This window comes from Euprymna scolopes, chromosome 36 (genome assembly GCF_053919585.1).
Source record: "Euprymna scolopes isolate OS-2025 chromosome 36, ASM5391958v1, whole genome shotgun sequence".
Taxonomy (NCBI): domain Eukaryota; kingdom Metazoa; phylum Mollusca; class Cephalopoda; order Sepiida; family Sepiolidae; genus Euprymna; species Euprymna scolopes.
Window position 1 is genome coordinate 49737570 of NC_136517.1, and position 27411 is coordinate 49764980.

The 27411-nt window shown below is 32.5% G+C and overlaps 1 long non-coding RNA gene across 5 annotated transcripts in view; it reads left to right on the forward strand.

Annotated features, from left to right (window-relative positions):
* LOC145260462 (uncharacterized) overlaps positions 1–27160 on the forward strand; it is a 46314-nt gene extending 19154 nt beyond the window's left edge. For 3 of the 5 annotated variants that reach the window (XR_013864301.1, XR_013864303.1, XR_013864304.1), the window contains exons 3-4: positions 19424–19525; positions 24823–27160. This is a non-coding gene — a long non-coding RNA (uncharacterized LOC145260462). Of the gene's footprint in view, positions 1–2563; positions 2748–19423; positions 19526–23054; positions 23420–24822 lie in introns of those variants that run through there. The other 2 variants (XR_013864302.1, XR_013864300.1) reach the window with 2 other exon arrangements.
* Positions 27161–27411: the final 251 nt, after the last annotated feature.

The window sequence follows — 27411 nt, forward strand, 5'->3', positions numbered from 1 at the left end:
TACCAAATAAAATATTTTAATTCATGCAGAATTCGTATTTATCATCATAGAGTACATTCTCTACTGATTAGTATATATTATATTGCACCCAATATCTAGTAGTGGTTTCAAAAGTAAAAGAAAATGACTTGGGATGCGTTCAGCTAGAATCGAAACCAAAACGTATAACACTCCAGCCTTAGTCATTAACGCTTGAGCGATCCTCAGATGGATAAGAAATTATTAAAAATGAACTTACTTTAACGTATAAATGTATATATTTGTGCATGCGCAGAAATAACACATTTAGTCGACTTATGCTTGCTGAGGAACAATTTTTTTTTTTTTAAAAGAGGTGCCTCTCGAAATGATTAGAGGCATTTACCATCCCGCTTATATTAAACAGCAATTCAATATTTACTTATCTTTATATGTGAAATATTTTATTCATTCGTTTATCTGTTTTTGTTCATACGTTATGTCACTTCAGCATCCCCGTATTGTACATTGTTAACAGCCTTCTCATATACTGACCATATAAATGGGTGCACGTACCTGCGTTGTTTGCTTTCTTGATCCATGAGAAAACCTAGCTGCTTCGCTTAATCACATCGTTTAAATCATCAGCTATGCTTTACTTTAGAGGTGTCTGAATTTTTTCAAAGAGATTCCACCTTCTTTTCATCTCCTTTGCATAAAACCAAATTAAATAAGTGAAGCATGCGTGGTCCCCCGAGAGTGCACAGTGAAAACGAGGCATAAAAAACGACCACGTTCAGCATTTCCCCCTCCCCAGTTTAGCCCCCAAAGTCCCCAGAGGACGTCAAATCCTGGTGAAAATTAACAAACAGTGCAATTTTAGGTCGTAACATATGTAAATTTGAGTTCTGCGCCATGCAAAAAAAAAAAAAAGAAATGACTAAGTCCATTACTTACCCCCCACCCCCGCATTTAGCCCCAAAAGTCGGCAAGGCCGTAACATATTTAAATTTGAGTTCAGCACCATACAAAACTGCTAAATAGACATACACAGATAATTATGAACAAATATGGTGAAAACATTAAAAACCATGGAAGTAAAATAACAATGAATCTGATTGACAATTTAGTATGACTAAACGCCAACAATAGCAATAAAAAAAAAATCCTGCATCTACCAAAATTCCCTACAAGGAATGAAACATAGACCCCTTTGTTTAGTTTAATTGCCATAAATATATTTTCTTACTTTACTACTGAGCTATATATATATATATATATATATATATATATATATATATATATATATATATATATATATATATATATATATGTTGGGACGTTAAATCAGAATTGGTATTCAGAAAAATCGGTACTTTTTGGAGGGTACTTGTACAGTTCAATCAAGACATTAAAAAAATGAAAATATCGAAAATAGGTTCTATTGCACGTATCCGTCATGGAACGAAGTTCTCCCCAAAAAATAAAAATCACTTTATTTCATCAAGTAGTTTTGTTTTTACAGCGAAAAAACAATTTTTTATGATACCGAGCAAAAGGTTCGATTTTTAGGAAAAAAAAGCTAGTAATAAAGATAGGGAGGGAGTGTCGGCGCTTTACATGGAGTTATCTCCCGTGGCGTGTTCAACAAATTCCATAATGGCTGACTTCAACGCGCTCTCATAAGAACGTGTTTTTCCGCTGTAAAAAAACTACTCGATCAAATTAAATGAATTTTTTTTTCGGAGATCTTCAGTCCAAAACGGATACGTACAATATAACCTTTTTTCGATATTTTCATTTTTGAATGTCTTGATTAAACTGCACAAGTACCTTTTGGAGAATCGGAATCGGTATCAGAATCAGAATAATTTGCGCTTTTCTGTAGCTAAACATCTAGAGAATTTAAAAGAATCGGAATAAGTAATTGTATCAGAATGTGGAATTTAGAAGAGAATCAGTAATTGCATCAAAATCAGAAAAAAGAATATTAGAATCGTTCCATCACACACACGCGCGCGCGCATGTGCATAATATGCACATATTTGCACATGTATGCATAGTTTGAGTAGATGTTAACTTTTAATCAAATGAAATTCCTTGTCTCATATCGTCTACTGTAGAGGAATGCAGTTGGACATTCTGAAAATAATAATGTTGTATGTTTTCTGGTTTGGAGCAGTCCAAGGGACACATCATATATTATTCAACAAAGAAAATATTTATCCTGTGGCAATGGTCGTAAATAATTTCAAATGAAACGGATAAATGCACTAACTCAACAAAAATTCAGTTTGTAATTACATTCACAATAAGGTCATTTTCCAGATCTGATGATAAAGAAAATGGTGGAGGAGGAGGAGGAGGAGGAGGAGGCGGAGTTGTTGTTGTTGTTGTTGTTGTTGTTGTTTTTGTTGTTGTTGTTGTTGTTGTTGTTGTTCATCATCATCATCATCATCATCATCATCATCATCATCAGTTTAACGTCTGTTTTACATGCTGACATTCGTCAGACGGCTTTCAGAAATTGACTTCCAAAATAACATACCTCTGACCAAGTCATTATTTATCCCTCTTTTTCTCAAGTTCTTTTTTTTTTTATCAGTTCCTGTTATGGTGTGCCAACCTTACAGATAGCAATGAACTTTTCTGTTTACTATAAAGATCGGAAGAATGTCTCCAACATTGTTTATAGGTTGTGCACAAGGCATGCACAGTTGGCAGGCGGATTGACGTATACCCACGATTTTTATTTGTTGTATTTGCTTTTTTTGTTCAATATATTTTGTTTTCACAAATTATTGGGCTATAACACTTCCTTCTTCCAAATTACAGGGCTATAACACTTCCTTCTATATGTTAATTGACTTCCCCTTTTCAAATAACCCTGTTGCCTTTACTGCTATATATTCACTAACCCAATATCTTGCATCCATACAAGACTGAAAACACTAACGTTAAGCTTTTTTATTTAACTTTTTTTTTTATTTAACTTATCTTTATTTCATTTTATATGAAAATTCATTCTGACAAAAAAATAATAAAACACACTATGCTTTTAATCTCTGTTCCATCTGCTAGTTCTTGATAAGGTGCAGAAATGTGTCTGTAATTTGCTTGAACTCACTCTTTCTTCTTCACTCCAACCCCCCCCTCTCTCTCTCTCTCTCTCTCTCTCTCTCTCTCTCTCTCTCTCTCTCTCTCTCTCTCTCACACACACACACACAGACGTGACATCATTAGTCTTAGTCTTTTCTATAAACACTATTATGGCGTGTATACATCCACCATATTCTCTAGACCTCTCACCTACCGACTACCTTTTTTTTTTTTTTTCAAGCATTTTGACAGCTTTCTGCGTGAGAAATGCTTCAAAAACCTAAGCGATATCAAAAACGACTTCAACAACTTCATTGCCACCAGAATGCAAGATTTTTACGTTACTGGCATAAACGCATTTGTTTTGTGTTGGCAAAAGTGTGTTGATTCTGATGGTGCTTTTTTTGCTCAATAAATTTTTATATATATATGTTTATCTAATTTTAAAAGTAAAAAAAAAACGCAAGAACTTTCAAGCCAACCTGATATTACTAGGCTCTACTCAAGCATTGAGCACTATTCAAATAGTTTTGTTGGTTAATGGGTTTTAAGGCATATTAATCATTTTTTATTATTTTATACAGAAGTCATAATATCTGAATTTGCTTGTCACCGTCTCAAATTTTGATGTCATGACGTCATTTCTAGCACACTTTTCAAACTTAACGACTAAGGTTGTTTTGGTTTCGATTCTAACTGATGGCACACAAGTCATATTCTTTTTAAAACTTTCAAATCACTATCATATATTGGGTAGAATATAATCATTAGGGTTAGGACAACAGAATATTCTTATCATTGTTTTGACTCTCGAGTATATATCCGATACAGACACAGTTAATCAATCGAGAACCACATCACTCTATATAAAAAAAAAAAAAACATATAAGATATTAACTGATATATCCACGGAAGTCAAAAAAATGTCCTAGACCTAATAATAATCAATGATGTATTGGCTCTGTAATAATAAATGCAAGATGTGCATAAACTATATAAAAATATATTTAGGCATATTTTATGATGACCGGACAACGCCGGTAACGGAGGACACTACTATATATTGGATAATAATCAATAGAGAATTGCTTCTACTATACTTAATAAGAAATCTGCATACATTAAAATATCATATTTAAGCGTATCTTATGATCGGACAACGCCGGCCGCCTTCTAGTATATATATATATATATATATATATATATATATATATATATATATATTATACAGTTAGAAAACGTGAAGAGAAAAAAAATCAATATTCTTTCAATTTTTTTTATAATTATACAGTTAGAAAATGTGAAAAATTTATGCATAAAATTACATCTTCGTATATTAATTTACGTGATTAAATTAAGTAGTTATATATATATATATATATATATATATATATATATATATATATATATATATATATATATATAACTACTTAATATATATATATATATAACTACTTAATATATATATATATAACTACTTAATATATATATATATATATATATATATATATATATATATATTAACTACTTAATTTAATCACATAAATTAATATACGAAGATGTAATTTTCTGCATAAATTTTCACATTTTTTAACTGTATAATAATAATAAAAAAAATTGAAAGAATATTGATTTTTTTCCCTCCACATTTTCTAACTGTGTAATAATAATAAAAAAAATTGAAAGAATATTGATTTTTTTCCTCCACATTTTCTAACTGTATAATAATAATAAAAAAAATTGAAAGAATATTGATTTTTTTCCTCCACATTTTCTAACTGTATAATAATAATAAAAAAAAATTGAAAGAATATTGATTTTGTCCCTCCACATTTTCTAACTGTATAATAATAATAAAAAAAATTGAAAGAATATTGATTTTTTTCCTCCACATTTTCTAACTGTATAATAATAATAAAAAAAATTGAAAGAATATTGATTTTTTTCCTCCACATTTTCTAACTGTATAATAATAATAAAAAAAAATTGAAAGAATATTGATTTTGTCCCTCCACATTTTCTAACTGTATAATAATAATAAAAAAAATTGAAAGAATATTGATTTTTTTCCCTCCACATTTTCTAACTGTGTAATAATAATAAAAAAAATTGAAAGAATATTGATTTTTTTCCTCCACATTTTCTAACTGTATAATAATAATAAAAAAAAATTGAAAGAATATTGATTTTTTCCCTCCACATTTTCTAACTGTATAATAATAATAAAAAAAATTGAAAGAATATTGATTTTTTTCTTCCACATTTTCTAACTGTGTAATAATAATAAAAAAAATTGAAAGAATATTGATTTTTTTCCTCCACATTTTCTAACTGTATAATAATAATAAAAAAAATTGAAAGAATATTGATTTTTTTCCCTCCACATTTTCTAACTGTGTAATAATAATAAAAAAAATTGAAAAAAATATTGACTCTTACCCTCCACATTTTCTAACTATGTATAAAAAAATTTGAATATATATATATATATATATATATATATATATATATATATATATTATTATTATTATTATTATTTATTATAATAATTATTAAATACCTACAGACACTGCTGTTTCATCCTTTCGGGAATCATCAGTGCAGGGTGTCACGATTAACGCCAGTCGAGAGATTCGAACCCTGGCAACAGAAGTCATGTCTGGCTTCATTGGCAGGGACCCGAACCACTCGGCTACCGTCAATCGTGAGAGATACAGTTTAAAATTAAACATTAATTCTTATTAAATGTTTTTAACGTCAGTCAGAGTGATCTAATCATTATATGACGATCTGCGCATATAAGCTAAAGTGACCGACTTTATTACAACTGAAAGTGCACAACGATAAGAAACAAGTTTCTTAAAGGGGCTGACATTATGATTAAATAAGAATCATTCATTTATACTTATATCCACTAGTGCTTCATACTTATGCAATCGTCAGTGTAGGGTAACAATTCTTGCTGGTCATGAGATTCAAACCCAGACACGAAGTCACCTTTTGTTCGATTTGCTGAGCTGCAATGACAATCTAGAGTGTTCCCACGAGCGAAAGTCATAAAAATTACATAGAAGCTAGTCGACTGCCTTAGTTATAATTCCGCAGACAGTGCCCATCCTTAAGTATTCTTAAAGGGCCATTGATAATTATGATTAAATAATAATTATTCATTTATACCTACAAGCACTAGTGTTTCATACTTACGCAATCATCAGTGTAGGGTAACAATTCCTGCCGATCATGAGATTTGAACATATATATTATAGCAAGTAAACTACACAGAGGCGTCCGTGTTTTGTCCCTGAAGGGAATCATCAGACTAAAACGATTCCTTATGGAGATTAAAAGGCGGACGCCTCTGTGAAGTTTAATTGCTTTAAATATATATGTTTATATCTTGCTACCTAACTCTAGTCAGGTATTAAGCACTGTCGAAGTAAATACTGAAAACCTATACATAATATATTGCAGTTCCTTATATATATATATATATATAATGTATATGTATATATACTAGCAGAAGTACCCATCGTTGACTGGGTTCAAAAACAGCCTACAGAAAATGGACTGTAATTGATGAAAGTATGATAGGTTATGACAAGGAGGGGGTTGTAAAGAGATAGGTTTTGATACTCAAAAATTTTATCCTAAGCAAAATATGATGAAAGTAAAGATAATTTTCGCGAAAATATATTTTTTTATATCAACTTTGTTTCCATTCGTAGCCAAGAGTGACCAACAAAATGATATTTCCTTACAAAGAGAAAATGTTATATATATAATAATATAAATATACAAGAAATAAATGTTACCATAGTCAATAAAAGTTACTTTTATGATAGAAAAGTTCATTGGTTTGTATTTTTAAGTAGTTTGTAAAAAAAATTTTTTTTAATTCACGACCAGTTTTAAAAAAAATCAAAATGGCAGCGACTTTGAAATGGAGAGCCTCGTTTTCAATTTGAAGGAGGGGCACCTGAGCATGTTGTGATAACAATTAAAGAGAGTTCCATCAACGTAAGGAATATTTATACACATATTTTAATATTTTCCGTTATTTTGTGCTTGAGGAATATTCGATTATGGCATGTGTAGTTTATATAAAAATTCATTTAAGTAGTTATCGCCTCAAATTTCGTTTTAATTTCGGTTCGCTGAAATTATTTCAAGTAAAGAGCATTAAAAACTATTTAAAAAAACATGAACTGAACTTTTAAACTTTTATTGACTATGGTAACATTTATTTCTTGTATATTTATTTTTTGGGTAGTCGTTTGTTGGCTTTTCTGCTAAACACTCTTACTAAATAATATCGACGAAATATCGAAAAACAAAGAAACAAAAACAGTTTTGAAAAATAATGAAGCTTTACTTACTTTAGTAAAATAATCCGAAACATCAAAATGAAATATTAAAAAAGTAAACACGTAATTACTTTAGTTTTTTAAAGCAAAGAATCGATATAAATATGAATATGAAGAAAATGGTGCCCTTTTCAAGCAGAACAGCTTCGTTTCAGTTTTACAGTATTGAACGGTGTAGTATTGTGCCATTGGATTCAGGGTTGCACTATTGTAATGTAAAGAACACGCAGAAAGGGTTGTAATCAACTGAATTCCTTCTAGTACACTGATAAAAAAAAGCTTAAACAGATATATAAATAAAAATAAAAAGATTATGCAAATGTTTCTAAACAGACACGTAATCACGTGAGCAGGATTTTTTCCTTCTTTTGACACGATAACAAGTAACGTTCTTATTTTTTATTATTTATCTATTTTCGAAAGAGTGCCACGTGCAAGTGGAGAAGGAAAAAACAGAGTTATGCAAAATTTGTGCCGAGAATTGTCTAAAGTTTCGATTTTTTTTTTTTTTTAGCTTTCACTTTAATAAGAACGTGGATTTATGAGGTGAATTTATTCGACACAATATGATTCAACTAAAAAAAAAATAAATAAAAGCTAACGTGAATTAAGATTAAAGTTAAGGTGTTATTGTGGATCCTCACCCCTTTTAAAAAACCTTGTTAAACTTTGTGACATATTTACATTCTATGGAGGTCAGGCGCGAACGAACACCCAATAATTTTATTATACCATATTTCTTCAAACTGAAACATAATTATCAAAGTATACTTACGCAAATAGATATGAAAAGTTTTTGCTTAAGTTTATGCCATATTTCCATGGAGTAAAGGCGCGAACGCAGACCCCACAATTTTATTATACCATCCCTATTTAAGTTGAAACATACTTATCAAAGTATTAGTATGTACATCTATATCAAAAACCCTTGTAAACGTTTTTTTTTTCATTTTTTTTTTCATACTTTGTGGACCAGGCACGAACGTAGACCCCACAATTTTGATGAACCACCGTTCTGCCAGATCAAACATACCCATTCCTGATCCTCGATACATCTTATATCATTATATGTAATCAGTTTTTTAAAATAGTCAACCATATAGGAGCCTATTCGTGACCACACACACACACACACACACACACACACACACACACACACACACACACACACATACACACACACACACACATACACACACAGACGTTCAGCTTTATATTATACTAGTATGGGTGCCCGGCGTTGCCCGAGTGTTTGGAGGTGTATGCTGAGCAAAAAAAAAACAAAAAAAAAACGGTCAATTTTTTTGACTTTGACCCCTATTATGCCCCCTTAAAATTTATTGTTTTGAGCTCAAATCGATTTATTAAGTCAGATCCATGTCCAAGGTACCTATATCTAAAATTTCAAGTGTGTAGACCCCAAATTGTCGGAGGAGTTTGGTAGAGTTCTCAAAGATCAAATCGTTGAACTTTGACCCCTTAACAGCCAAATTTCTGGCCGAAAACCGATCACAAAGATTTTCCCAAATCTCAGTACCCTGCATATACAAATTTCGAGTCTGTAGACTAAAAATTGACAGAGTTATTGCGTAGGGAAATGTACACAGACAGACAGACAGACATTTATTTATTTATTTATTTATATAAAGTTGAAAAAACGTTCTGTCCGTTTTTTAAGGCCTAAGGAAACCAATAAAAAAACTTGTTTGACAAAGTTTACATAGTTAGGAAAAGAAATTTTAGCTCGCTCCTGTTGTGACTTCACTAAAGACGGTGTTTGGCAGCTATCTTGATACTCATTGGATATAACGTTACTTCAAAAATATTTTAATTGAAGATGTAAAAAGAATTTGTGGCAAGTAAAAACGACACTAAATGTGAAGGCACAAAGGTTTAAGTTACCTGAACCATTTTATCTACGGCGATAAAAGAAGCGGGGGAACACAGACAATTAAAAAGGAAAAGAGAAAAAAAGAAAAGAAAAAGAAAAAGTACGACAAATCAGTGAAATAAAGTAACGGACAGGCGACAATTTCATTTTCGGATTTTTTTTTTTTTTTTTTTTTTTTTTGTCAATAAACTATCCAAGGAGATCAAATTGTTCTAAATTCTTCTAGTAATAAGAGCTTGCCGCTGGACCACTTGTTCATGACTACCAATTTAAACTGTGGTAATTACACTAGCCACGAAATTTGTAAACAAATGATTAACTTCGTTTACAAAAACGATATAATTTCTTCCACTGGGTTGGCTAGATCAAATTTGACACCATCTATCCCCATATTCCATCCAGATATTTTTGTTTTTCATGTCTCCGCTTAGCTCCCACTCCGATTTAGAGACGGGCCTACTTGTTATCTGGTTCAACGGAAAACAGTGGGTGGTGTCACTGGTGTGACACTTAGCAAAGGGTTGGGAGGCTCTCACTAACCTGCCCTATTAGCATTTTGTTTGTTTCTTCATTTTTCATCATTTTCAAGTGTTTGTAGAGCTTCCCACTCCCCATCATCACTTTTGTACATGTGTAACGTTACACACGTTTACACACGCAGACACCCGGAGACCCAACACGTTGTAGCAGAGTGCGTCGCAAGAAACATAGGACAAGTAATAACTTGACTCTTTTTTTTTTTTAATAATCTCCCCGAATAAAACGTGATCGCGCTCCTTCCGTCTGACCTCTGTCCTCTTGAACGTCCTCTTCTGTCTGTGCACACGTCCTTTTTATAGTCTTTTTCTTTTTCCCTACTGTGACGTCACTTCGCACACAGCTCAGCATTTGCATATGCACGTCCGCGCTCCGTTACACATGTATTCATTTGTAAATAAAATTTAATCGAAAAAATGCAGGATCTTTTAAGTAGGTTTAAATTCATAGAGTGAATGCCGTATTTTGGTGAAAGTTTTTGTTGTCAAAAAGAATGACACTCGAACTCCCCCCCCCATCCCTCAAAATCAAACAGGGCATAATGCCTAAGTTTAATGGAAATTGTAACTACTTTTATTTAACTAAATAAATTGTCTAGCTCAGATCATACGACATCTGAGCGCAGTGGTCATGGTTAATAGCGCCTTGGCATCTAGATTTGAGGTGCTCGCTATGTCTAGAAACACTGATGAGGCGTAAAACAACAAACAGCTGTGTAACGTTATAAAGCCTTTCTAAAGGTTCCAAATAATTTTATATGTAACGTGGTCGTTACATACAGACCCAATGTTGTGTAAAAATGTCTCTAAAAAACAAAGGAAAAAAATCGACTCAAGTTTTTTTTTAGTTGAAAGAAAAGGTGTTTGTTAACGGTCGTTTCATCACCAAACCACTGATGCGTATTTTCCATTTTGGATTATTTGGATCACTGTTCTCATCTTGACTGTTATCACACATTATTTCTATCAATGTAACTTCCAGCCATCTTTCGATGTATCTTGTCGAACTCGGGAATCTATGTGGATGTGGTGCCGTGTATAAAGTACTTAATAAAATTCAGTTCTAAATGACAGTCTTCTGGAGGTTGAAGTTCAAACTTCAGTGCAGCCGATACTAATAATACAATCACAAATTAAGTCTTCTACCCAGTCATGGTCAACTGTAATGTAAAGCCTTGCTAACAGTTCCAAATAATTTTAGATGTAACGTGGTCATGCATTTTAACACAGACCCAACATTATGTACGAAAGTCTCTCAAATAAACAAAGGAAAGAAATTCGACTGAATTTTTTTTTTTTGAAAGAAAAGGCATTTATTAATGGTCGTTTCATCACCAGACTATTGACAAAATCCTAATGTCATTATCTCCACTGACTGAGATATGCATGCAACTGGTGATCGCTTGTAAATTTAATATTCCCTTGACACTGACACGTATTTCCCAAGCCAGTGACAATATGGTAGCATTCTTGCTTTTCTCCTTTCTGAATCAATTAACAATTTTCCCAGTCCACAGCTACAACCAGTTGCTACATCAGCAGCTTGCCCTACGACAAATGGTTGTCAGACAATTTTGTTAAATGTTCGGAAAACTAACAAGTCCTGCATCTTGTATTAAAAGTTCCTCTCACACTGATACATGCTTAAAAGTCCTGTCATGTACCACGTGGTTCAAAGTTTATCTCGTGCTGGCACGCTAGTGTTCAGATACATGCTTTTTCCCTCTTTTTCCTTTTTTTCTTTCTTCGTTCTCTTCTTCTACTGTGATGTCACCTCGCTCCAAGGCTTGGTCATTTGCGTATGTGACCTGCTGCTGCTGCTATGTACGTGACAATGGCTTCATTACAGCGCCCCATATCAAAGCGGCACTCACCTTAGGAGGGTTAAATTTGTTTCCTCTGAGGGAGAAAGTTTTATAGGAATATCAATTTCACAAGCAGTCCCTAGTTGCTTGTATATCTCTACCAGAGGAAACGACGTTACTTTTTTAAAATTCTTGTAGGGAAGTGTTAATGTCTTCCTACATACAGCGCCTGATATTCCGAAATGATGATCCATCTGGTACTGACTAGGTTCAACGTTGCTTAACTTCAGTGATTTAATTCAACATGATTATGCCGCTGTTTACAGACGACTATATTTGATATAAAAATATGTTTCTCTCTGAGTGAAACACTCTAGTGGAAGAAATGATACTTTCCACTTAGCATAACGCAATACTTATGAGTATAAAACGAGAATTTCCACGTCTTCACCAGTTTCAACGTCTGCTTCCCCTCCCTCAACTCACCGGATTGCAACCCTATGTACAATTATGTGTAGAATGCAGTTGAGATCGTGTGATCCAGATCCAGGATCCATATGTAGGTTGTGTTAGAGTCTAAAGCAGGCTTTTTAGAAAAAGTGTATAGTGGGTAATAGTGGGTAGTCTTCTTTGGAATTTATGTGAGAGAAATCCTGTTCATAAGAAGGACTGAGTACTGACTGTCATAAGAAATATACCAAAATCTTCATGGTAATAAAATGCTAGGTGGGATGGACCAGCTCCATCTGAATGAGAAAGTGTCAAGGTAATATTAAATTGACAAGTGATCACCAGTTGTCTGTATATCCTGCTCCTGCTCAGGGGAGATAACCATATTAAGATTTTCTCAGTTTTTGCAGAGAGATGTGTACGTTGTCTTAGATACAGCGCCTGGTATTCCCAAATGTTCACCCATCTAGTACTGACCAGGCTCAATGTTGCTTAACTTCAGTGATCTAATGAAAATCGGTTTGTCAACATAAAATCAATTCGAATATAGGAATATAAGGCAAGGTTTCTCGGTAGGCAAGTTTAGAATGAAGACGGAGTATTAGATATGGATTTCAATCTTTTCTTGCTATTTGATGGCAAAGAACAAGAACATGTTTTTAGCATCTTAGTTCCACAGTCTCGCTCAAGAACTGGTTTGTCTCTTCTCACCAATGAGGCAGGTGGAAACGAATGTTTGCTGAAAGTCTTGCACATGCGCAGAAGTGTTTAAGTTGCCAGTGTATTTACACATGAGTCTTAATATGTCTGTTTTCACCAACAAAACTACAAGTAAATATTATGCAAGAGATTGCGCGGAGATACAAAAGAAATAGGTCTGTGTCAACGTAATCCTGGACACCATATATATATATATATATATATATATATATATATATATATATATATATATATATATATATATACTAGCAAAAGTACCTGTCGTTGACTGGGTTCAAAAGCAGCCTACAGAAAATGGACTCTGATTTATGAAAGTAGGTAATGAAAAGGAAGGGTTGTAAAGAGATAGCTTCGAATTTGGGGGTATCAAATCCAAACCAAAATATGATGAAAGTAAAAATAAAATAGATAAACCCCATAATTTATTATACCATACCTGTTCACACTGAAACACTTATCACAATATTCTGTGGATCTATATTAAAAAACCTTGTTAAACTTTGTGACATATTTCCATTCAGAGGTCAGGCACAAACGAACACCCCATAATTTTATTATACCATATTTCTTCAAACTGAAACATAATTATCAAAGTATACTTATGCAGATAGATATGAAAAGTCTTTATTAAAGTTTGTGCCTATTTCCATTCTATGGAGGTCAGGTGTGAACGCAGACCCCACAATTTTATTATACCATCCCTATTTAAGTTAAAACATACTTATCAAAGTATTATTATGTACATCTATATCAAAAACACTTGTAAACATTTTTTTTTTTAATTTTTAAAATTTTTTATTTCCATACTTTGTGAACCAAGCGTGAACGCAGACCCCACAATTTTAATTAATCATCATTATGCCAGATCAAACATACTCATTCCTGTGTCTTGATACATCTTCTATCATTATATTTGATCAGTTTTTTAAAATAGTCAACCATATAGGAGCCTATTGACCAGACACACACAGAGACGTTCAGCTTTATATTATAGATATTATATATGTATGTGTGTGTGTGTGTGTGTGTGTGTGTGTGTGTGTGTGTGTGTGTGTGTGTGTGATTGCTATCTCAGGTTTCATGTTCGGCATCAGTATATATATATATATATATATATATATATATATATATATATATATTTTAAGCCCCCCTCTTTGGGTAAAGCACTGTCATAAATAATCTCATCCGCTACTTAATTGGCTGAAAATGCGAAGCTCCTTGTTTGTTTGTTTACGAACAGGCGATTTGAGCACTATAAAAGTGGTGGCGGGTGTCTATTTAAAATAGAGATTCCGACGGGTTATTTACGGGCGTCGATTCCATGGTCGAGTTGGAGAACCGCCGACTGTCAATACGACGGTCCTAGGTTCAATCCTTGGCTTGGGAGAGATGCTAGTCTAGCGGCACTGATGAGTTGTGATACAACGAAACAGGACTGTATGTCGATGACTACAAATATATATATATATATATATATATATATATATAATTTAACCAAATTGAGTTCTTTAGGGGGTTAACAAAATTTTTAATATAATTAATTTTTAATAATACCTACGGATACTAGTGTTTCGTCCTTTCGGGGGTCATCAGTGCAGGAAGTTACAATTACAGTCAGTTGGGGGATTCGAACCTGGTCATGAATCTATCTCTGATTCCATCAACAAGGAACAAACAACAGGGCCAACGTTAACCGCACGAAATACGGTTGAAATTAACATTTATATAAAGCATAAATGTCTAGATGACGAAAGTGATCTTATGATTATTACATCATGATCGGCGCATGTCAGCTGAAGTGACTGACTTTAATTTCAACTTAGAATGCTCAACAATATGAACCGAGACATAATTATTACTATAATTATATTTTAATACCATATATATATATATATATATATATATATATATATATATATATATACAGAAAGAGAGAGAGAGGGGGGAGGAAGAAAATCCTGTAGTATTTTTAGGAAATTTTCAACGTTTCGTCCCCAATTTCGAGGTACTTCTTCAGGAAATGGTTTAGGAAATAAAATATACCATGACGAGCAGAAAGATCTTCGTCTTCCCCTTTTTACAAGTGAGATATTTATACACACACACACACACACACACACACACACACACACACACACACACACACATATATATATATATATATATATATATATATATATATATATATATATATATGCATTTTTATGTACAAGGAGAGAAGGTGATTGAAAAAGTGTGGAAACGAAACTAATCGGGTTTCAAATCCATATTATGTTCTTTGATCAACTATTTGCTTATGATACGGGGATAAATTGTAAATCCGTTTCTTTGATGGTATCAATGGTATTTATAATTAGTGCCTTTGATGGTATCAATGGTATTTATAATTAGTGCCGATTCAAGGAGTCTTCATAGAGGTTTATCGTAAGTAAATTTAACTGTTTTTTTGGCCTTTGTGAAACTAAAGGAGTGGTTTTGGTGTGAAACATGAGCAAAAAGTGCGTTCAAGGGATTGCAATTTTTTATATCTCTCTTATGTTCTGCAAGTCTTTTTTCTCAAATTTCGTAGAGTTTCTCCTACATATATTTGACGGCAGAGATAGTATATATTCCTGCATTAAATGTGGGGGTTCTGGAAGGGTGTTTTGTAGTCTTCAATACATGATCTATAGTTAATGATGTGGTTTGTATTCCTAATTCGTTCAAGATGCCATCAAATATATGTAGGAGAAACCCTATGAGATTTGAAACTTGCAGAACATGAAAGAGATATAAAAAAAAAAATGGCAATCCCCAGAACGCAGTTTTCTAAGTTAAAACAAGACAGTCTGGATTGAATGCTTCTTTTGGCTATCTCCAAACATACACATGGCCAGCTGTTTGGAATAGACTAAAGGATGATTCATCGGAAAAAATGACATTTTTCCACTTCCCTGGGAACCAATTTTTAACGATTCTACACCACTCTAAACGTTTTTCAACATTTGTGTCTGATTTTCTGATGACATGAATTTCACATAACAATTAAGTTGTCCGAAATCCACATAGATGGTTTGTTTATAGTGGTGAAGGCGTGTGTAGAACCATCTACACTTTTTTGGAACAACTGCTAATCTCAGTCGGTGCAATTTTCAGCGATTTTACTACTAAACTGCATTGAACATAAGGCTGATTTTTCACCTGAATTTCGATTCGAGTTGTCTCCAATTTTTTTTTTTTTTTTTATCATAGTGGAGAACAACATTATGACTTGCTTAATTGTAAAATTTGATTTTCTTGATCAAATTACGTGATTTTTGGAATATTTCATCTTCGTTGCCTAACTGGTACGTACATCATGTATACTTTTCTGTATTTTCTTTATTTTTGTCGTCATATGCGCCAATCTGAATAAGCACAATATATTATAGGCATGCCTTTGGTAAAATTTATTTGTTATATTTTTTTTTTTTATTTCTTGGTTACTTTCTCGGTTTGTTGTCTAGCCCTCAGGTTTTTATATCAATGTTTGTTTTGTTTTTTTTCGCATAGATGCAAACGAATATGGCAAGTAAGCTATATAGAAACGTTTACATTTCATTCCAACTAAAAATTATCGGGGCATTCTAGAAAATATCAAGCGGTCCCCAATCACATTTATATCCTGTTCTCACAAGATATTTTTAACAACGTAAGTTTTTGAAAGTTTTTACAGACAGATGTCATCGCCATCCTCCCACATACAGCACTTGATATTCCTAAATGGTCACCCATCTGGTACTGACCAGGTTGTTGCTTAACTTCGGTGATCTAATGAGAACTAGTGTGACAATGTGATTATTCCTTATATATAGTGCCTATTCTATCTAACGATCACTAACTACTGATTCAATTCCCGCCTCAGTACCTACTAATTTTTTTAGGCCAATGAAATTTTCTACTTTTTAAGTGGATAAAACAAACAAAAGATGGCATTTGTTTGTTAAGAAGTGAAAAATACCAAAATCTTTTTCAAACAAAGAGAATAATACACAATGACTAAAGAAAAAAAAAGAATAACTTTCCCTACACTATTATCTTTACAAATAAGGTAAATTATAATGCTTATAAATGTTTAAATTCAACTTTTCGACTAGCTAGAGTGCTCATTTCTTTTTGTGAAGGGCTACATCTTACACTTAGCGGCAAACGGTTATACCTTTACTGGAGAGCTCAAGCCACATGCGGAAAGCAAATTTTGAAAAAAAAGTCAACTATATTTTAATATGTAAATGACCTTCAGAATAAAATAAGCTGATGTATAAAATATGGAGACTAGGAAGTAAATTATCATGCTTATACGTGCTTAATTTCGATTTTTTAACTACCTAGAGTGCTCATTTCTTTTTTGAAGGGTTATGCTATATATTTAGTGGCAACTGTTTATTTATTTTTTTTTTGCTGGAGAGCTCAAACAACATGCAGGAAGCAAATATGGAAAAAGAGTCCACCATATTCAGAGGTTTATCCATAAATAAAATATGCTGATATATAATATAGAGAGAGTAAAAAGTGGATTTGGGGTTTACTTTCGGTAGTCCGATAACTATCCTCCACTTCTACGTTCCGTCCTTTTGGTTTTCGTATTCCATGACCGATGTTTCTAACAGAGAGGAAAAATTGCTGTTTTCTGGCCGGCTGTTGTTTTGAGTCAATGTTATGTGGAGATTTCTAATCCTCTCGTGACATTCATCATCAATCAAGTGTCAGTGTTATTAACCTTTACCCCTATATAAATACAGAATTTGTCTGTTTATCGGTCACCATTTTTCTGTTAATCATAATTGCCTTTTTTTTAACGTGATAAGTGCATTACAGAATTAGTCTCGTTTCGAAATATCAGTGATCTTAACTAATTTTTAGAAATTAAAAATATTGCAATAAAATTAAACAATACATTTCCAACAAATGAAGTGGATCCCATGACATGAAATCAAAACCGAAACCTTTGAGATCTGCACGCTGAGATTCTACCAAATGAGTTATTTGAACATTCTTATAAATCCGTTGCCAAGGCTGCTGGAAAAAAGGTTGGGATTGTTCTACCGCTCCAGTAGATATCTCACTGCTGATGCAATTCTCTATCTGTATAAAAGTCAAGTACGCCCAAGGATGGAGTACTGCTGCCATATCTGAGCAGGAGCTGCTAAAAATAGCCTATCCTGCTTTGACAGAGTACAAAATAGATTTTGTAGCCTAGTGGGGGATGCCCTTTTCTCTTCCCTGCAACGTTTTTCCCATAGAAGAGACTTAGCTTGTCTATCTCTGCCTTATCGTTATTTTTCATGGAAAGTGTTTGTCATCTATGATCCCTCCTGGCTTGACTTTCACAAAAAACACTTGTCTAGTTGAAAACACTATCAATAATTTCCCCACTCTTTATCTCTGCCTAAACCTAAATGTAGATTCCATGAACAAAGTTTCTTTCTTAGAACTGCACGCCTGTGGAACTCTATTCCGTTTTCCTGCTTTCCAACTGACTATAATATAGTCGTCTTCAAATCCAGTGTGAACAAAGCCGTCCCCTTAAGTAATCCAAATTACCAAATTTCGACTACTAATGATTACTACAACATGTTTCCTTTGACGTCTGTACACTCATTAATTCTTATCCTCTACCAAACTCCTCCGACAATTTGGGGTCTAAACACTTGAAATTTTAGATATAGGTTCCTTGGACATGGATCGAACTTAATAACTTGATTTGAGCTGAAAACATTAAATATTAAGGGGTCATAATCGGGGTCAAATTTTAAAAAATTGACCGCTTATTTTTTTTATTTATTTTTTTTATTTTTTTGCTCAACATACACCTCCAAACATCCGCGCAACGCTGCGTTGAAATGCTAGTATACTAGAATTTAGACTTGTTGGGCACATAAGTCCAGTATATATTAAAATCAGTTTTTTTTTTTAATTATATAAGAATTGTGTTTTCTGGCGGACGTTTTCAATCTGTGTTTGTGGGACCTAGCTACAAGTCAATGCTGAGATTTTCAATACTCTCATTGTATTCGTCATCATTCAACTGTCAATGTATTCATCTCATGAAACCTTATTTTTCGAGTGGCTTTTAGCTTTGATAAGTGATGGCTTGTCAGTAAAAATGAAATCTGTAAAAGAAAGAAGAAAAAAATGGGGAAAGGGCAAAGAGATATGAAAGAGGACATTTGTAAGTATTTTCTTACAGTAAAATGAGGTATTGGATAGGAAGGTTGTGAAAGCTCTGCTCAGCGTAGATTTGATTTCAGGTGAACTTTAGAAGTCCCGAGCTATCACTATGCGTTGTCAGACAGTAAGATAAGGCGAGTAAACAAGAGGATCTAGGACGTTTTACATTGTTTTGGGACTTGATTAAATGGTATTATATCACAAAGTGTCTCGAGCGGTTGCAGCCCATCCGTAAATATTGTGAAACTGCAGCACTACCAACCCATTTTCAACAATAAAAAAGTAGAAAAATTCAACAATCCATGAGTAGAAAAATCCAACGATGTATACATTAGATCAGTGAATCTACCTTTCTTTTTTTTCTTTCTTTTTCCTTTCTTTTTTTTCTTTCTTTTTTCTTTTTTTTTTCAGCTGCAACCAGCCATAGTGATACATTCTTACAGGATCCGCCTTTAGCCTATAAAAAATAGGCATTACATGACCAAGATCAAATTTTTTACCAGTGTAGCGGAGGTTAGTATATAAATAACATTTTATGTCATTAAATGGTTGTTAATCTGTTTAAATTTTTTTTTTTTTTTTACTATTTTGGTAAATAAGTGAGCATCAAATAAGAAGCAACTGGTGTTATATTTATCTTGAGACAAATTTAAGAAAAGTACTTTAGTAAGAACAAGAATCTGCATTTTGCTTTTGCAGATTTGGAGAAAGCTTTTAACAGAGTTCCAAGAGAGGTTGTCTCATGGGTTTTGTGTAAATTAATTGCAAACGAGTGGTTGGTGAAGATTGCTCAAGCAATGTACATAAATGCCAGCTTTAATATTAAAATAGGAATACATCAGGGTTTGATATTGAGTCATTTGCTTTTGAATTGTGTTTTAGAAGTATTGTCTAGAGCAGTGATGCTCAACCTTTTTCATCCCATGGACCACAAAATCATTTATTTATTAACTATGATAAAATCAGTTTTTAAATTTTACAAAAGAAAATTGTTTTAAAAACGTTGCACTACTGAAAAATACATTTTACAAAATCATTTATTTATTAACTATGATAAAATCAGTTTTTAAATTTTACAAAAAAAAATTGTTTTAAAAAAAGTTGTACTACTGAAAAATACATTTTACAAAATCATTTATCTATTAACTATGATAAAATCAGTTTTTAAATTTTACAAAAGAAAATTGTTTAAAAACGTTGCACTACTGAAAAATACATTTTACAAAATCATTTATTTATTAACTATGATAAATTAGTTTTTAAATTTTACAAAAGAAAATTGTTTAAAAAAGGTTGTATTACTGAAAAATACTTTTTACAAAATCATTTATTTATTAACTATGATAAAATTAGTTTTTAAATTTTACAAAAGAACATTGTTTAAAAAAGGTTGTATTACTGAAAAATGCATTTTACAAAATCATTTATTTATTAACCGTGATAAAATCAGTTTTTAAATTTTACGAAAGAAAATTGTTTTAAAAAATTGTATTACTAAAAAATGCATTTTACAAAATCATTTATTTGTGATAAAATCAGTTTTTAAAATTTACAAAAGAAAATTGTTTAAAAAAAGGTTGTATTACTGAAAAATGCATTTTACAAAATCATTTATTTATTAACTGTGATAAAATTAGTTTTTAAATTTTACAAAAGAAAATTGTTTAAAAAAGGTTGTATTACTGAAAAATACATTTTATAAAATCATTTATTTATTAACTGTGATAAAATCAGTTTTTAAATTTTACAAAAGAAAATTGTTTAAAAAAGGTTGTATTACTGAAAAATGCATTTAAAAAAATCATTTATTTATTAACTGTGATAAAATCAGTTTTTAAATTTTACAAAAAAAATTGTTTAAAAAAGGTTGTATTACTGAAAAATGCATTTTACAAAATCATTTATTTGTGATAAAATCAGTTTTTAAATTTTACAAAAGAAAATTGTTTAAAAAAAGGTTGTATTACTGAAAAATGCATTTTACAAAATACTTTTATTTATTAACTGTGATAAAATCAGTTTTTATATTTTACAAAAGAAAATTGTTTAAAAAAGGTTGTATTACTAAAAAATGCATTTTACAAAATCATTTATTTATGATAAAATCAGTTTTTAAATTTTACAAAAGAAAATTGTTTAAAAAAATTGTATTACTAAAAAATGCATTTTACAAAATCATTTATTTGTGATAAAATCAGTTTTTAAATTTTACAAAAGAAAATTGTTTAAAAAAGGTTGTATTACTGAAAAATGCATTTTACAAAATACTTTTATTTATTAACTTTGATAAAATCAGTTTTTATATTTTACAAAAGAAAATTGTTTAAAAAAGGTTGTATTACTGAAAAATGCATTTAAAAAAATCATTTATTTATTAACTGTGATAAAATCAGTTTTTAAATTTTACAAAAGAAAATTGTTTAAAAATGTTGGGTTTAATGCGATCCCTGTTCTTTGTGCTTTTTAATCAATTCTTGATAGTCAATAACAAACGTTTTATTTAGTTTCAATCTTAATGTTTCTCTTTCATTAACATCCAATTTGTTTCTCTTTTTTGTAAAGATGTCAGCAACAACTGAAAAGCTTGCTTCTACTAACCAAGTTGTCAGGAAGGATAATATGCTGGACTCAACTAAGTCATAAATTTGTGGATTTGTCGATTTTTTTTATCAATATATCCAAAAATCCCTTCATCTTGAATTCTTCTGGACAACTTTGAATTTTTTTAAATCCAAACTTTCTTGAACTACGTCAGGTTCCAATAGGATCTTCAGGTTCAAAGTTTGCTAAGTCTTGAAACCACAGTTGATAAGTTGTGTTCATGAGTTCCTCATATCTTCTCTCAAAATCTTTCTTCAGGCCTTCCAGATATCCAGAACATTCTATGACACATTCTGGACTTGAGATGGTACTATTTAATTTTTTTTAAACAATGATAGAACATGCTTGTCAAGTTGTGTTTTCCAGTATTACAGCTTATTTGTAAAACCTTTAATCTTTTGTGAGCAAGTGACAAGGTCAGATTTCCTTCCTTGGAGTTGCAAATTTAGTTCATTTACAAAATTAAAAATGTCACTGAGATAAAGGTTTTTGATTTAACTGCATTCTTATTCAGAGTATCTCAAATTTTCTGAGCTTTAGTCTTCTGTTTTTGAGTAGAGTCAGCAGATTCAGATTTGGATTTTAAGAAGTCCAGTACAGCTTGCCACATATCTATCAAGATTGTTACCTTTGAAGAGCAACCGAACTTCTGTACGGAGTAGCAATCTTTTTAAATTGTTCATCTCCACAAAATTTTTCAAATAATCTGTCATTCAAGGAATTTGTTTTTATGAAATTTATTCCTGATATAACTGCATCAACAGCTTCCTTCATACTGTCATCCAGATTTTTGTTGCCAATTGTTGTCTGTGAATAATGCAATTTACATGCATTATACGAGGAGCAACAGTTTACATCTACGTTACAAAGCCTTTAATCCTGCCTGTCATGAATGCAGTACTATCTGCGCTGATTAGAATCAAATTAGTTAACGGAATATTGTTATTATTCAAATAATTGTTTACTTCTGAAAAGATATCTCCTCTCTGGCAAACTTTTAAAAAATAGCATTTCTTCTCTGATGTCATTCTGATATACAAATCTGACATATGAATGCAGCAATGCTGGATTATGAATTGTTGTTTCATCGATTTGTATGGAAAAAATATTTTTTGGAAAAATTTCTATTAATTTATCTTAGAATATATTCTGCCATTTAATTTTGCCTTCTCATTACTGTTCCTCTTGACAGAGATATCTATTTGAGCACTTCTGCAACTTCTTTGCTAATGAAGTCTTCAGCGTAAGTTAGCATAGCAGGTTTAGTCAGTTTTTCTCCGTATCCCTGTGATGAACCTACTTTAGCAATCATTTCTGACACAATATAACTAAGCTTTAATGTTTTCACCTGAGTAGCATTCACTTTCGTGAAGAAGTCAACTAATTTTACAGGTTGAGCTTTCAATTTTAAGACAAAATATTTATTTCCCTCTACCAACAGATAATGGATGCTTTGTGTTCTGCTGAATCTCTAACTTTGCCTTCTCCATGGAATCATTACTCGTAACCAGATCACATTCAATACAAACTGGTTTATTGCCATCAACTTGTTTGACAAATCCTAATAAAATAAGTCATCACTGCATTGTCTCATTTTTATTTATTTATTTTTTTTTTTTGCAGCAACGATGGCCAAAGCGTAGAACTGAACAATAGATATGCCAATCTTTTATTTTTCTTCTTTATTTATGTTATTTATTTATTTACATTTCCTCTTACTGTACATTTTTATTGCAGGCATTCGGCACGAAATTGAAATCAGTAAGACTCATCCCTTCTTTTTTAGGATGAGGGTTATCTTTTTTTGTGATTTTCCAGAGGGCCCTTTCGGGGGAGGGGGGATGAATTAGCTACATTAAGCAACATCCATGTTTCTTCGTTGTAATAAGGGTAAATGCATGCACCATCTTCTTACTCTCCTTCCATTACGTTTGTGTTTCTACTATCACTATATTCTTTTCCTTTCTTCTTTATTTACGTCATTTATTTATTTACTTAAGGCGATTTCTTTTCTTCTCTATATATACTAAACAACTTGTGACACGTGTAGATAAAGGTTTGTACATTATGCATTAATTAAACCATTGCGGTACTTGTACGGTTTGATGAAGACATTAAAAATGAAAATATCGAAAAAAAAGTTGTATTGTACGTATTCGTTATGGAACGAAGTTCTCCGAAAAAAATTTTTTCACTTAATTTCATCCAGTAGTTTTTATTTTACAGTGAAAAAACAATTTGTTACAATACCGAGCAAAAGGTTCGATTTTTAGGAAGAAAAGCTAGTAATAAAGATGGGGAGGGAGTGTCGGCGCTTTAACTGGAGTTATCTCCCTTTGGCGTGTTCAACAAATTTCGTAATGGCTGACTTCAATATGCTCTCATAAAAACGTGTTTTTCTGCTGTAAAATAAGAACTACTGGATCAAATTAAATCAAATTTTTTTTCAGAGATCTTCAGTCCAAAACGGATACGTACAATATAACCTTTTTTCGATATTTTCATTTTTGAATGTCTTGATTAAACTGTACAAGTACCACCATTGCGTATTTAGAAATGAGCAATGGATTTAGCTCTCTTTTCCTTTTCTTCTTTATTTATGTTATTTATTTACATTGTCCTCTAAGTGTGTATTTTTATTACAGGTATTCGGTTAGAAACAAGACCAATTAACGCTCATCTGTTTTCTTCAGGAGAAGGGCAATATTTTGTGACCTTCTTTAGTGTCCGCTCGGGAGAGCTGGAGTAGCCACATTAAATCATTTAACCATTTACTTACTTTCCTTCTCTTATGTGGCTTGTGATGCTGCTACTACTACTAATGATATCACTTTATTCTTTTCATTTTTTTTTTCTTTATTTACATCATCTATTTATTTATGTCATCCTCTTACACTCCTTCTCTCTTTTTTTTTACTGCTGCTACTATTACTTTAGTGCTTTTGTTGCTATAAACAATCTTCAAGTTGTAGTGATTTATAATTGGTATGAGTATTAAGTCTTTGTTGGATGGGGAAGGTGTGAAAAGCGCACAGATATAGCAGGCTTTTTTTTCTTTTATATATACTTTATATATATTTATATGTGCATAAGAGTATACATTAGATAGTAAAAAAATGAACAATAGATATGTTTCTCTTTTATTTTTCTTCTTTATTTATGTTATTTATTTATTTACATTACCATCTTACTGTGCATTTTTATTGCAGGCATTCGGCAAGAGATATGAGTCATTAAACCTCATCTGTTTTTCCTTCAGGAGGAGGACTATATATTTGTAACCTTTCAAAGTGTTCCTTCACAACAGCTGGAGTAGCAACATTAAGCAACCTGCCTTGTGTCACATCATGCTTCTTTGTTGTAATAAAAGTAAATACATGCATTATTCTCTTACTTTCCTTCCATTACGATTTTATTTCTATTTGCTCTTTCTTCTTTATTTACGTCATTTATTTTCTCTTTCCCTTCACTATAGCACTCTTACTACCACTTATCGTCTTATTTGTTTTTCCTCCTTCCATCTAAAGCATTCATTGTGCAAAGAAACACCCAAATAACCAAACAAGCAGGAGTAGCAGAATTTTAGTATCATACACAGTGAAATGATAAAATTGTCGCCCAAGAAAAGACAATGTGATTCCATTTTTGTTTGATGAAAACTGGTTTTCTTTTTTTTTTTGTTTTGTTGCAAACCATCTATTAGTTGGCCAGTTGTGTACAAATCCCAAGAGTAAGAGGAGCCTTCTATTATGTCTGAAAGTGACACAAGCGTTCAACAAGCGAGATCGGAAACGCACTCCTGTATAACTTATGCTTTTTACCAATCCAAGTTATGACAACAGGACCACTGCCACCACACTCAAAATGCATCACTGGACTGCCGCAAATAACAGAGATGTGGCCAAAGTAATGAAAACAAAGTTTCAAGTGAGGGCCACATTATGCCACCTCACATTTTCGAAGTCGACTTGAAAGTCAACACCAAAGTGTGCCTGGATGTGCTATGATTTTGAACCCTTCACTCACTGGCCCCATCTGACCTGACCTGAACCCGCTGGACTAATGTATTTGGTCATATGTCGCGAACATCAGCAACATGACCTCCCACAACACCAAAACCGGTCTGATCGCCGTCATCTGCCAAATATTCACCGCCAGTGCTTGTAGAAAAGGTATGCTCCCAGTTCTGGACCTATATTGAGGCGGTGATTGAGACTGAAGGCGACTATATTGAATAGATGTCAGCTCTACTACATAATCAAGTTACCTGAATTGATTTTTTCGATAAAAGTTTTAAAACAAAGCTGTAGTGTTGCTTTCTTTAGGGTTTAAGGCGATACTTTTATCATTCCACCCTGTACGACCAGTCCATGTAGTGCAATGGTTAAAATGTTAGCTAATTGACAGGAAAACTGGGGTTGAATTCTCAATCGAGTTATACCAAAGACTAAAAAAAAAGATTGATGTGTTCTTGCTAAACACTCAGCATTATAAGGTTAGCATTAAGGATAAGTAATCTTGAAAAAGAAATTTTCTCCCTTTCTTTATATATACTGGACAATTCGTGAAACACTTATAGATAAAACTTTACATATTGTAAATTAATGTACGTATCGCATATTTAGAAATGAACAATATGTTTCTCTCCTTTACTTTTTCTTCTTTATTTATATCACCCACTTATTACCAATATTAAACGGCTGGATCACCAAAGTTAAGCAACGTTGAACCTAGTCAGTACTAAACGGGTGACCATTTGGAACTTTTAGGTGCTGTATGTGCTCTCCGCTTATCTCGGCATTGTTTCCAGTTGTCCTAGTCTTCTCCTTACCACTGGACTCAAACAGTGCGATTCAGGAGAGGTGTGGTTGGAGATTGTGCAACCCTTGCCTCACAATTACATGCGCTACTGCCCCTAAGGGGTATCCTTTGTCTTTCAAGATATTCCCAATTATTCTAGTTGACAGTGTCATATTAATTTAGTATGGAAAGTATGAGCAGGTGGAGAAAGTTTGCAAAGGTGGGTGGAAAGTATGAGCAGGTGGTGTTGGAGATTTGTAGTAGCAACATTCAACAACAGCAACAGAACTCAAACAAGCTGCCATTGGTACACGCATTTGATTTTCTTTCTAGCTGGCCCAATCAGAGGGCATTTCTCAGGTGAACTGAACTGAGTGCACAACAAGAAATGATAAAAGGGAGTGCCCGCTAGATTCTTGCCATTTCTGGCCGGTAAACCGTTCACTAGACTCATCCTATTTCCGGTCGGTCGGTCGGTCGGGAGAGGACACAGCCAGCTGATTCATTCCACAATGCTTCTTTCAACCAGCAATCTTGTCACTTGGAACGACCCGTCCCCCTCCCCGGGCCACCTGGCCCTGGGTTTCAACAAAAAACTTCAAAGATTCAAACATGGCGGCTTCCATACATGGGCGGACTTAACGCAACACACACACACACACACACACACACACACACACACACACACACACATGCCTATGTAGACCAGGTAGACACAGGCTTGACTGGCATATCTTTGTAGTAAAACATCATCATATCTGAACTGTTGCCTTACCTTACAAACAAGACATTCATCCTACCCTTCATATGTGAACTCTTCTCGCTTCACTTCCAATAAGACATTTATTTTGCCTCCATTCATACTCATTCCTTTACTAACCTCTTTCTTTTTTTATTCTTTTCCTTTTATTGACCTGTTAACGAATATGACTCAATAAAATTGTTTTAAACCTTTAAAATGAGATTTGCCTACTTATTCTTCAGATTTTCTCATAAAG